Source organism: Helianthus annuus, chromosome 9, assembly GCF_002127325.2.
Source record: "Helianthus annuus cultivar XRQ/B chromosome 9, HanXRQr2.0-SUNRISE, whole genome shotgun sequence".
Taxonomy (NCBI): Eukaryota; Viridiplantae; Streptophyta; class Magnoliopsida; order Asterales; family Asteraceae; genus Helianthus; species Helianthus annuus.
In genome coordinates, this window is record NC_035441.2 from 10,033,810 (window position 1) to 10,044,371 (window position 10,562).

A 10,562-nucleotide genomic window follows, 5' to 3' on the forward strand; every position below is an offset into this window, starting at 1 on the left:
TTTTATATTCCGACTTTGTACTCGAGTTTGACATTTTACAAAAACGACCTGTTTAGAGACATATTCGCGTTTTCCGGGTTCGAGTGTAAGTACACTCCCTCCCAATGCATATCTTGATCATTTTACACGTTTATATTCTTCGGGTTCGAGTGTAAGTACACCCCCTCCCAATACCTGTCTACATCATTTTACATGTTTGCATTTTCCGGGTTTGAGTGTAAGTACACTCCCTCCCAATGCATATCTTGATCATTTTACACGTTTAGATTCTTCGGGTTCGAGTGTAAGTACACCCCCTCCCAATACCTGTCTACATCATTTTACATGTTTGCATTTTCCGGGTTCGAGTGTAAGTACACTCCCTCCCAATGCATATCTTGATCATTTTACATGTTTATATTCTTCAGGTTCGAGTGTAAGTACACCCCTTCCCAATACGTACCTTAATTGTTTTACATGTTTCTTTGTCCCTTCACTCGGGCTCATTATCCTAATGTAATACGCTACCGTCACCCGGCTGTGCATTTACATTATTATCAAATATTTTGCTCATTTGATTCTTTTGGGTACTTTTTAATTTGTCCCACTCACCCCGTCCTTACTACATCAGATGTAAGCATGCCAATCATAAAAAGTTCATGGTACTACGTGCTCACCACTTACTTGGCCAGAGTAAGTGATCAACACCTAGTATACATGTCCTTTTTAAAATTTTCACATTACACCCCATGTAAGTAATGCCTCTATTTGTTTCTCTTGGAAACAATATCCCGAATAGGTTTTCTATTCGGGTTTTTCCAAGTTTTCAATCTACATATGCAACTTTCAATCTCTACGTATTTGTTGCATGTTACTATTTGTGCAATTAAATTTAAAGTGTGCACCTGGTAATGCTTGCCCTAACAGGCTTCTCTTGCCATTATCCTTGTTCGCGATCGCTACGCGATTTAGGTCCTTGGTGAGTATGTTCTTCTTGTCAAACCTCAGACCGTTCCATCATCATATCCACAATTCGTTCAACTGTCGTCATCTTCGGATGCGAGTGTCCTTCAATTAAAACATTCACAAAAGTTAGTAATGTACACTTCAATAATTGCCCGTATTATGATACAAGGTTTTTCTACTATACGCGTCAACACGCGTAACTTTGTCAACTATATTTTTCATTTAGTTGAGGTATCGTGTATTACACGATAACCCTATGTGTTGTTCACAACAATTTAATCATGTTAAACCATTAACATACGTGTACTTACCGGATTTGCGATCAAGCCTCGAGCCGAACACCAATCTTTGTCAAGAGCATAAGGTTTAAGTCCAAGTATGGTTTTCCCCACCATACTTGAATCTCTTAAACCAGGGCTCTGATACCAACTTGTAACACCCTAGTTACTATTTAACGGTTTTATATGTAAACACCAACAATTAGATGTGTAATTAAGACTGCCCATACTATAAAAATACGAGTTTATTAAAAGTTTTGCAAATCATAAGTTATTCAACATAAGTGATTGAATTTGTCATTTAAAATTTACGACAAGGCAATGTGCAGAAGCATGTATCTTTATCGTGTTCGGTTCTTCGATGAGCTTGATCGTCTTCTAGCATCCAAAATGTACCTACATTTCATAAACATGAAATGCTTTAGTCATACGGGGTTTAAAACGTGTCAAAACGAGTTCGGGAAACGAAACTGATCAAAATACATTATGCTACAGGGTCTACCGTAAATTACGGTGGCTACCGTAATTTACGGTAGCCCCTGAATGTTGATTCTTCCCACCGTAAAGCAGGGGGTTTATGGCGTAAAGACTTATAGGCTACCGTAAGTTACGGTAGCTACCGTAACTTACGGTGGCCTCTGCAGGATTTTTCCAAGTTTGCCGTTTTCTAAAACGGAAACCTGCATAACTTTTAATCCGATTGTCCGTTTCACCTACCGTTTCTTTCTACGTGATTGTAATTTGATCCTCCATCATATGGGGTTAAAATCCAACATCCGGATTAACAAAATTTAAGGCTTTTAAGTCTTCGGCTTATTACCCTTTTTACCAAACTTTGACCCGTTCGTGATTTTATCAAACAAACATGTTGTTTGATTCTAAATTGTCATCATTTCCATGTTGTTATCATATTAGGTTCAAATCACGGGTTTATATACATTCTTAAACCCGTTTTTACTTAGATGTTTAATTGACCCGTTAAGGGCATTTAAGCACTTTTACGCATAATTCACACTCGATTATTCCTAGCATCTTATTTCCACATTTTTTATCAATGATCTTCGATCACAACTATATTTGTGATGGATTAAATGTAGCGATCTATATAATCCGAGTTTTACCCCTCGGATTATTATTTTACGACAAAGACTCATATACAGACTTTTAACCAAGGATTTACATCTTTCACTATTATACTTATTCTAAGTATTAACTTGATTATAGAACTCGTTTTCAAGCGACTTCTAAGGGTTGTTTGCTTAATTTCGCTTACGAGGGCGTTTTGGTCATTTTTAACCCTTCTTTTACAACAAAGGGCTTGCTTAAGTCATGCACGTCCAAAATCCCATTTTTTTACCAAATCTTGTTTTCAAAACACTCTGTCTATAATCTAAATCCTTCGGTTTACCCTTTAAGGTAAGCGAATGTCCCTTTTACTTTGCCTAACTCTCATAGAACTTCAAGTTGTAAATGATGAGTTGATCTATTATACATACCTGGCTCGGATCAACTTATTAACCCGGTTTTAATACCTTGCTTTATAATCGCTAAATAAGAGCGATGCGAGTATCCATTGGATTTCTATTCCTGTAAGCATATAACTCGACAAAAGATCATTAGTCAATATTGTCAAAAGGTGATGTCTACACCTTTTGACCCGTTTGGCCGAATTGATCGTTCATCTACATGACCCGCTCCGTTTAACACCGTACAGTCATTTTACTTATAAACTGTTTGTTACCACTTTCGTCATAATATGACTGAATTATCGATTTACTTCCTTTTTAACCATTATTATGGTTTCTTTCATCTTTGATTATCTTGTTTCGTACGCCTACACGACGGAACATCGTATTTCAATTGTTTAGTTATCTCATTCGTTATTTATACGCTAAGAGAATATTACACAATATAAGACTAGTGTAAGCTATACTTACCTCGCATCGGAATACGCTTTTTCTTCTCGTTCTTGATTCGTTTGACCGCTTCTTTCCCAAGCCTCCACCTAGCTCGTTAGGCGACAAACTATCATCATTCACAAGGTGGTTAGATTAGTCATTTCAATTCACGACTATTCCACCTTACGTATTTTCTATGTCGAATCTACTATTCGACTTTGTCATTGGTTAGTTTGACTTCTAAAAGTTATCTACCTTTAATCATACAATGGGCACAATTAAGTTAAATCAACATTAAGATTAGAACCCGTCTTAACCCATATTTCATGTAATTAGTCAAACAAGGCAATTACGCGTTTCATTCGTAATTTCATTATATAAACATTCACTTAGGCATTTCAACGAACACCTTGTGGGCATATTCTATAAAATCAACAATCAATTTTCATAACTAGTTATTTGCCCAAGTTTTAACATCATTCACAAGTACTTATGTCTAGCATGCATATCAATACCTAGACTTACTTCATGGAAATCGAATTACACCAAATTGATGATCATAAATCTAGTGTTCATCATCTTCCCACAAAACCCATTTAGCACTTACAAAACTAGTTAACCGTAACACTAATTTATGGTGCTAAATTAACGAGTTTACATCTAGGGCTCGTTCCTAGACTTGTGCTCATATCATTTGTACTACAACACCCATTATTCATGCTAGAATTTCATTCTTGAATGTTAATCATAATTTTGAAGTATCATCAAATAGCAAAATTCAACATACCTTTCGATCCCCACACTTAGGTGATTACGAATTTGTGTTCATGCATTGATTTAAGACTGAAATCGACCTTCAATTTGATGATTCTTGGCACTTTAGGGTTTTGCTCCCTTTTCCTTTCCTCTGGTCGACCCACACGCACACACACACACTAAGTGTGTGTGTTGTGCTTTATTTATTTGTTTTTATTAAAACTAGTTTGCCCACTTGACAACTTTAGTCCATTGTGTTTTTTCTTTCATAAAAAGGGTTGTTTTAAGACACCTTTTTAACTAGGTTAATATTCCTAGCTACTTGGTGAATTCAGGAAAGTTATGATTAAGTTCATTTTAAGTCCCGTTAACTCGGGCCTTTTATAAACTTTATTTATCCACATGCCTTTATTTAACTTTTTATTAAATATTAGGTTTATTTACTTAAAAATTCTAATACTCACCGGGTATATTTCACCACTAACGGTACTTTACCCGTCTTTTAGTATTAACGGGGTTTGATTACCAAACCCGTTTTCGGGGTGTGACAGCCAGGAAGTAAAATCATCATTACAACTAGAAATGAGCAAGTGTTGAAGCCACACCAAGTGAAGCTTATTCATGATGTCAATCAGTTATTGTTATCAAATGATGAAGCGATTTGCCTCTTTAGTAGGTATGCATTTGGGGGAGAGATTCCAATTAGAGATTATGAAGAGTTATCAAGCCAAGTTGTCTTCCCTTAACAATCAAAGATTTGGGTTCACATATTTGTGGTATAGATAAGGATGAATGGATAGATGCCGTTGAGAGACTAAAAACAATTCCGGAAGAAGAAACACTGAAAAGATTGGAACTCAGTTATAATGGTTTAAGCAATGATCAGAAAGAAATATTTTTAGATGTTGCATGCATACTGAAAGGTGAAATGAAAGACGAAGCAATCCGAGTACTTGAAAGTTGTGACTTTCATGCTAAAATAGGTTTAAGAGTTCCTGAGCAGAAATCTTTGATAACTATCTATAATGAGGGTCGTTTCCGCTTGCATGACCGTATTGAAGAAATGGGATAATATATTGTTCTTTGCGCCCTAAAGACCCTAAGAGATATGAATGCTTATGGATTAAAGAGGAAATTGAATCTATATTGAAGATGACCTGGTAAGGTTCGATTTTACATGTAAGGTGGAAAACTATCACATTTTTATTTGATACGACAATGATTTCATATCAGTTTTTTGTTTGCAGGGTTCTGAAGCAAAACATGTATAAAACTGGAGGATACAGATCTCAGTTCAACTATTATTATGAAAGGTCTTAGAAAGATGAATGGACTTAGCAATACTTACCAGATACTTTCCTTACGATCACTACATTGGCCTGGATACCGTCTTGGGTGTTTACCTAAGACATTTCAAGCAAATAAAGTTGTTGACCTCGCAATGGTGAAGAGTAATATTTGTCAACTACGGGAAGAGGGACAAAATAAGGTAGAATAACGGTTGATTAGTTGTTTTTCATGATGCATTATAATATAATGCTATACTTTGTTATCACACTAGTATTCACTTTTTTTCTTTTTTATTATATAGGCTCTTGAGAAGCTCAAATTCCTTGATCTCAAATATTTAACTTGACAACCTTTGATCTTGGGATGACTCTAGATCTTGAGATTTTTTTTAACGGCAAACAAAAATTTTATTCAATCTAGCACCACAATTACATCCATCAAAGTTACATCCACCAACTCATATCAAAATATAAACAATTACATGGACAAGTCTAACTGAACAAAAACAAAGTCAAAAAACTTCAAACCTCCTCCATCTATCCCACGTAATACAGGCCTCCTTCGAACGATATTTTACCCATTGAAAGCTTATACCTTTGATTTCCTCCACGACTATTGGAACCGAGATGGTAGCTTGATCAAATACGACTTTATTTCTCATCCTCCAGATGCTCCATATGAATACAAAAGCTACTGCATGAATGATCTTTTTCCTTTTGGTTGAGCCCAGCACCAAACCGTCAATTAGGAGTATGTCATTGAGGCTGAAAGCGAAAAAGTCTGGAATCTTGCACCATTGTGAAATAGACCACACTAATTGAGCGAACTGACAAGATACGAAAAGGTGATCACTAGTTTCTGGAACTTTATTGCACATCGGACATAGTACCGAAGCTAGTTGAATGCCTTTTAATGAAAGTGACGCCATTGTCGGTAGCCTTTCCACCATCGCACGCCAACCCACTACCCTAACCTTTTTTGGTGTCCAATTGTTCCATTTGAAAACCGTTGGTGGAGGAGAACGATTGTAATCTTCTGTGTATCGTCTAATGCTGCTGATTGAGAACCCGCCCTTCGAATCTAGTCCCCAATTCCACTGATCTTTTTTGTTTCACACATACACTCCAACAATTTCTGAGAAAGCTGTTGTAGTTCGGTCACCTCTACTATAGTTGACAGCGCCCTGTTCCAGGCCCACATCATCGAATCTCCTTGAGTATTGCTTCCAAGTCGAGCCGAAACCATGCACATTTTTTCCACCTCCAAGTTGAATAACATTGCAGGGAATTCGTAAGCCAAAGGCGAATCACCAATCCACGTGCCTATCTAGAATAGTATGTCATCCCCATTACCCAGAACTCCTTTGATCTGATTAGATAAAACCAGATTCTTATTTTCTAAGTCACCAGCAATACACCAAATCTGCTTCCAAGGACCGGGGACCGAGATCTTTACTGGGATAAAGTTCCATGACCTCGATTTACTATGTAGTCATCAAATTACTTTTCTCCATAATCCTTCTTTCTCGACCATGAACCTCCACCACCATTTTGCGAGCATAGCGAGATTTGAATCCTTTAAGGATCCGAAGCCCAACCCACCATATTTAACCAGCAAAATTACTTTTTCCCACGCTATCCAATTTCCTTTAGAAATGTCTTCTGAACTGCTCCAGAAAAAGTTCTCCGTATACTTTCGAGTTCTTTAATTACTTGTACCGGGGTCTTGTATAAGGAAAAATAATACAGCGGAAGCAAACTAAGAACCGATTTAATTAGAGTAATCCTACCCCTGTAGGAGAGGATTTTGCCCTTCCATAAGGATAACCGATTCTTAAAAGCTTCCACAACTAGTTTCCAGTTCTTAACAAGGTTCATATATCCTTCCACTTGAAGGCCCAAGTATTTAAACGGGAATGTTCCCACTTTACATTGTAAATCAATGGCCATATCTTCTACTAAAGTGTTATTCACCCCCACACCATATAATTTGCTTTTGCCGAGATTTACCTTTAACCCCAATGCCAAATAAAAGCATCTCAAAATTCACCTTAAATTTATTGCATTCTCCCATGACCATTAACTTACCAATAAAGACAACGTCATCGGCATAAAACAAATGAGTTAATATAGGACCGTTACCTGAGCATTTGATTCCATGAAATAATTCGACCGATGTAGCTTCTTTCATAATACCGGAAAAAGCTTCCATTGCCATGAGAAACAAGAATGAAGATAGGTGATCTCCTTGCCTGAGGCCACGTGTGCACTCGAACTCCATGGTAGGAGACCCATTAACAAGAACGGACGCACGTGAAGATCGTAAAGTAGCCATGACCCACATACACCATTTCGACGGAAAATTCATCTTAGGCATCATGGATAGAAGAAAAGTTTAAGAGTCATAGGGCTTGTGTATATCTACTTTGAAAATCATTCCGGCCTTTTTGTTCGTCTTCAACTAAGCTAAGATTTCATTGAGCATTAGCGGACCATTCGTAATACTCCTACCACATAAAAAAGTCTTTTGTTCCTCCGAGATCAGCATCCCCACCACCCCTTTGAGACGGTTAACAAGAACCTTGGATATGATTTCATTAATACATCAAATCAAGCTAATTGGCCGGAAATTCCTCAGGCTTAATGGGTCCTTTATTTTTGGTATAAGGGCTATGAATGATGATGTGCAACTGCTAGTCATACTACCAGTGTTAAAGAATTCTTCGAATAATTGGAGGAAATCACTTTTCAAACCCTCCCAACTTCGTTTAATAAATCGGAGATTGAAACCATCCGGGTCGGGTGCACGGTCACCATCGCATTCCCAAACAGTGGGTCTTTTTTGGTCACCCCGTGTGTGTTGGCCTCGCCATGCGGTCGGGCAAACCATGCTCCGCCGAATGTACCTCGTAGATCTTTTGAAGGTCGTCACATGCGGGCGTTTTAAGATAACGCGCACCATACAAATCAATAATACCTTTATAAAAAAACATACACAAACATAAGCTTCAAAAAAAATTTAAACATTATAGTAAAGTATAGGAATTGTACCGCGACAAAAATGCTTCAAGGTGTCTCGCGTTGTTTTCTCAGCCATTTTTAAATACTCGTCGTTGATGTCGATTGTGTTTCCATAAGCAAGGATTCGTAGCGCCGACGTACACTTTTGGATACCGGTAAATCCAAGTGTCTCTCGCATCCGCTTTTTGTTTAAAATAATCGTAGTTGGCTTCCAAGTCGTCGACTATGCGTTGAAACAACCGCTTACTCATTCGAAAACGACGCCTAAAAATTTCTGGGTTCGAAATGTCGGCGCCTCATCAAAATAATCTTTCATCAAACGATCGTATGCCGCGTGTCGGTCTCGTTCAATATAACCTCTTTTTTTAATTTCTGGTTCGGAGAGGCGACAATGCTTCACATATCTCACCGCTAGTTGATAAGCACTCGTAACTGACTCTTGCTCGACATCCTCATTGGTGGAATCATCGCCATACGCAAAAAACTCTTTGTAGTAAAAATTTACCATGGATGAAGAACTAGGGGAATCCATCAATTTTTATAAAATGGTAGTGTTTTTGAGATAGTTTTTGAGAGAATTTGAAGGAATTTTGATGTTTAAATTTGAAGGAGTTTATATATATGGGTGGGGTTCAGCTACAAAGTCCATTTTTCCAACAAAGTGTACAAAGTCTTAAAACACCACAATTTCAGCCATAAAACACACTCAAAACCCACAAATAGCAGAGTGAAGATTACTAAAACACTGTATCCAAAACCTAACAGTCCATAAAAACTTAAAACACATCATCGTAGAACTATTAATATAAACACAACATGACAATAAACTTAAAACACACTAATGTTAGTCATTTGCTAATAAAACCTTATCATCCAAAACACAAAACAAAACCCACAAATATGGCGTTTTAGTAATCTTCACTTTGTTATTTGTGGGTTTTGAGTGTGTTTTATGGTTGAAATTATGGTGTTTTATGACTTTGTACACTTTGTAGGAAAAATGGACTTTGTAGCCAAGTCCAACCCTATATATATATATAGGTAAAAGGTATAAAAAATAATAATAAACACTTGAAAGTAGCCATTACTAGCCGTTGCTAGTTTGTGATTGGCCGGTCAACCCCCATCGAAGCGTTATTTAAAAAACGCCAAATACAAATTTCTCAAAAATAACACCCGAAAACGCCGTGGTGTAGTGGCGTACGGGCGTGATTGGGCGTTTTCGTCGAAATTTTTTTTATAAAACACGGCCCATTACGGGCGGTCTTACTCCTTTAAAGCTCATATACCTAAATCTTAGTGGTACTAAGGTGAGTAACCCTAACTTTAGGCTAACTCCACGTCTCGAGAAGCTAACTTTGTCAATAAAGGATGTTAAGCATCTTCTAGATAGCATCTGTAAGTTGAAACATATGAAATATCTTACCCTAAAATCTTGTAAGCTTCTTGAGCAATTGCCCACTGATATATACAAGTTACATGGTTTAGAGGAGTTACACCTAACGAAATGTTTTGTCTTACAAGAAATTAAGAACAACATTGTTATGTTGAAACATCTGAAATATCTTAAACTCGCATCTTGTTCGTGAATTGAGCAATTACCCTAAGATCTTGACAGATTAGAGTGTCTGGAGGAGTTATACCTAATAAATTGTATGTCGTTACAAGATATTCCAAACAACATCTGTAACATGAAATATTTAAGATATTTACATCTCCCTCATTGTAATCTAGTTACGGAATGCCAGAGGAATTTGGACGCTTACATTGTTTAAAAGAGTTAAATATGGAAGGTTCAGGCATAAAGTATCTTCCGACAACCATTTACAGATTGAGAGATCTGTGCATTGTGTGGTCTAGTGGGTAGCTTGAGTGTTTACATCATTGAAAAAGATCTCAGGATACACAGCCTCTTCCTACGTATATAGTTGCGAATAAGGTAGGCACTCACAACATGAGTCTCCTTTATTGACTCAACGATTCCCGAAAGACCCAATCTACTATATGTACTCAAGGAGGAGATCAAGTTATATATTAATTGATCATCAAATACTTGATGGTGTGTGTGTGTATATTTATGTGATTCTAGAATTTCCGTTTTTAATTTCTGGTATATTAGTGTAAAGGATTATTAATGCGGGCCCAATTGTGGAAGAGCGGGCCATCTTGTATTTGGAGGCCCAAGATCGCGTAACAAAAGGGGCTTCACTAAAATGGCTCTAACTTGGGCTACGGGGGTCCGTTTTGGGCGTGCGACCAGGCGAAACGAACGTGAGAACGCGCTCTATCTTGCTGCAAACGCCTACGGCGGTTTGGGTCATCGTCCGGGCCGAAAAACGCTTATTTCTATTAGTTATTTAAGTTTCATCATCCTC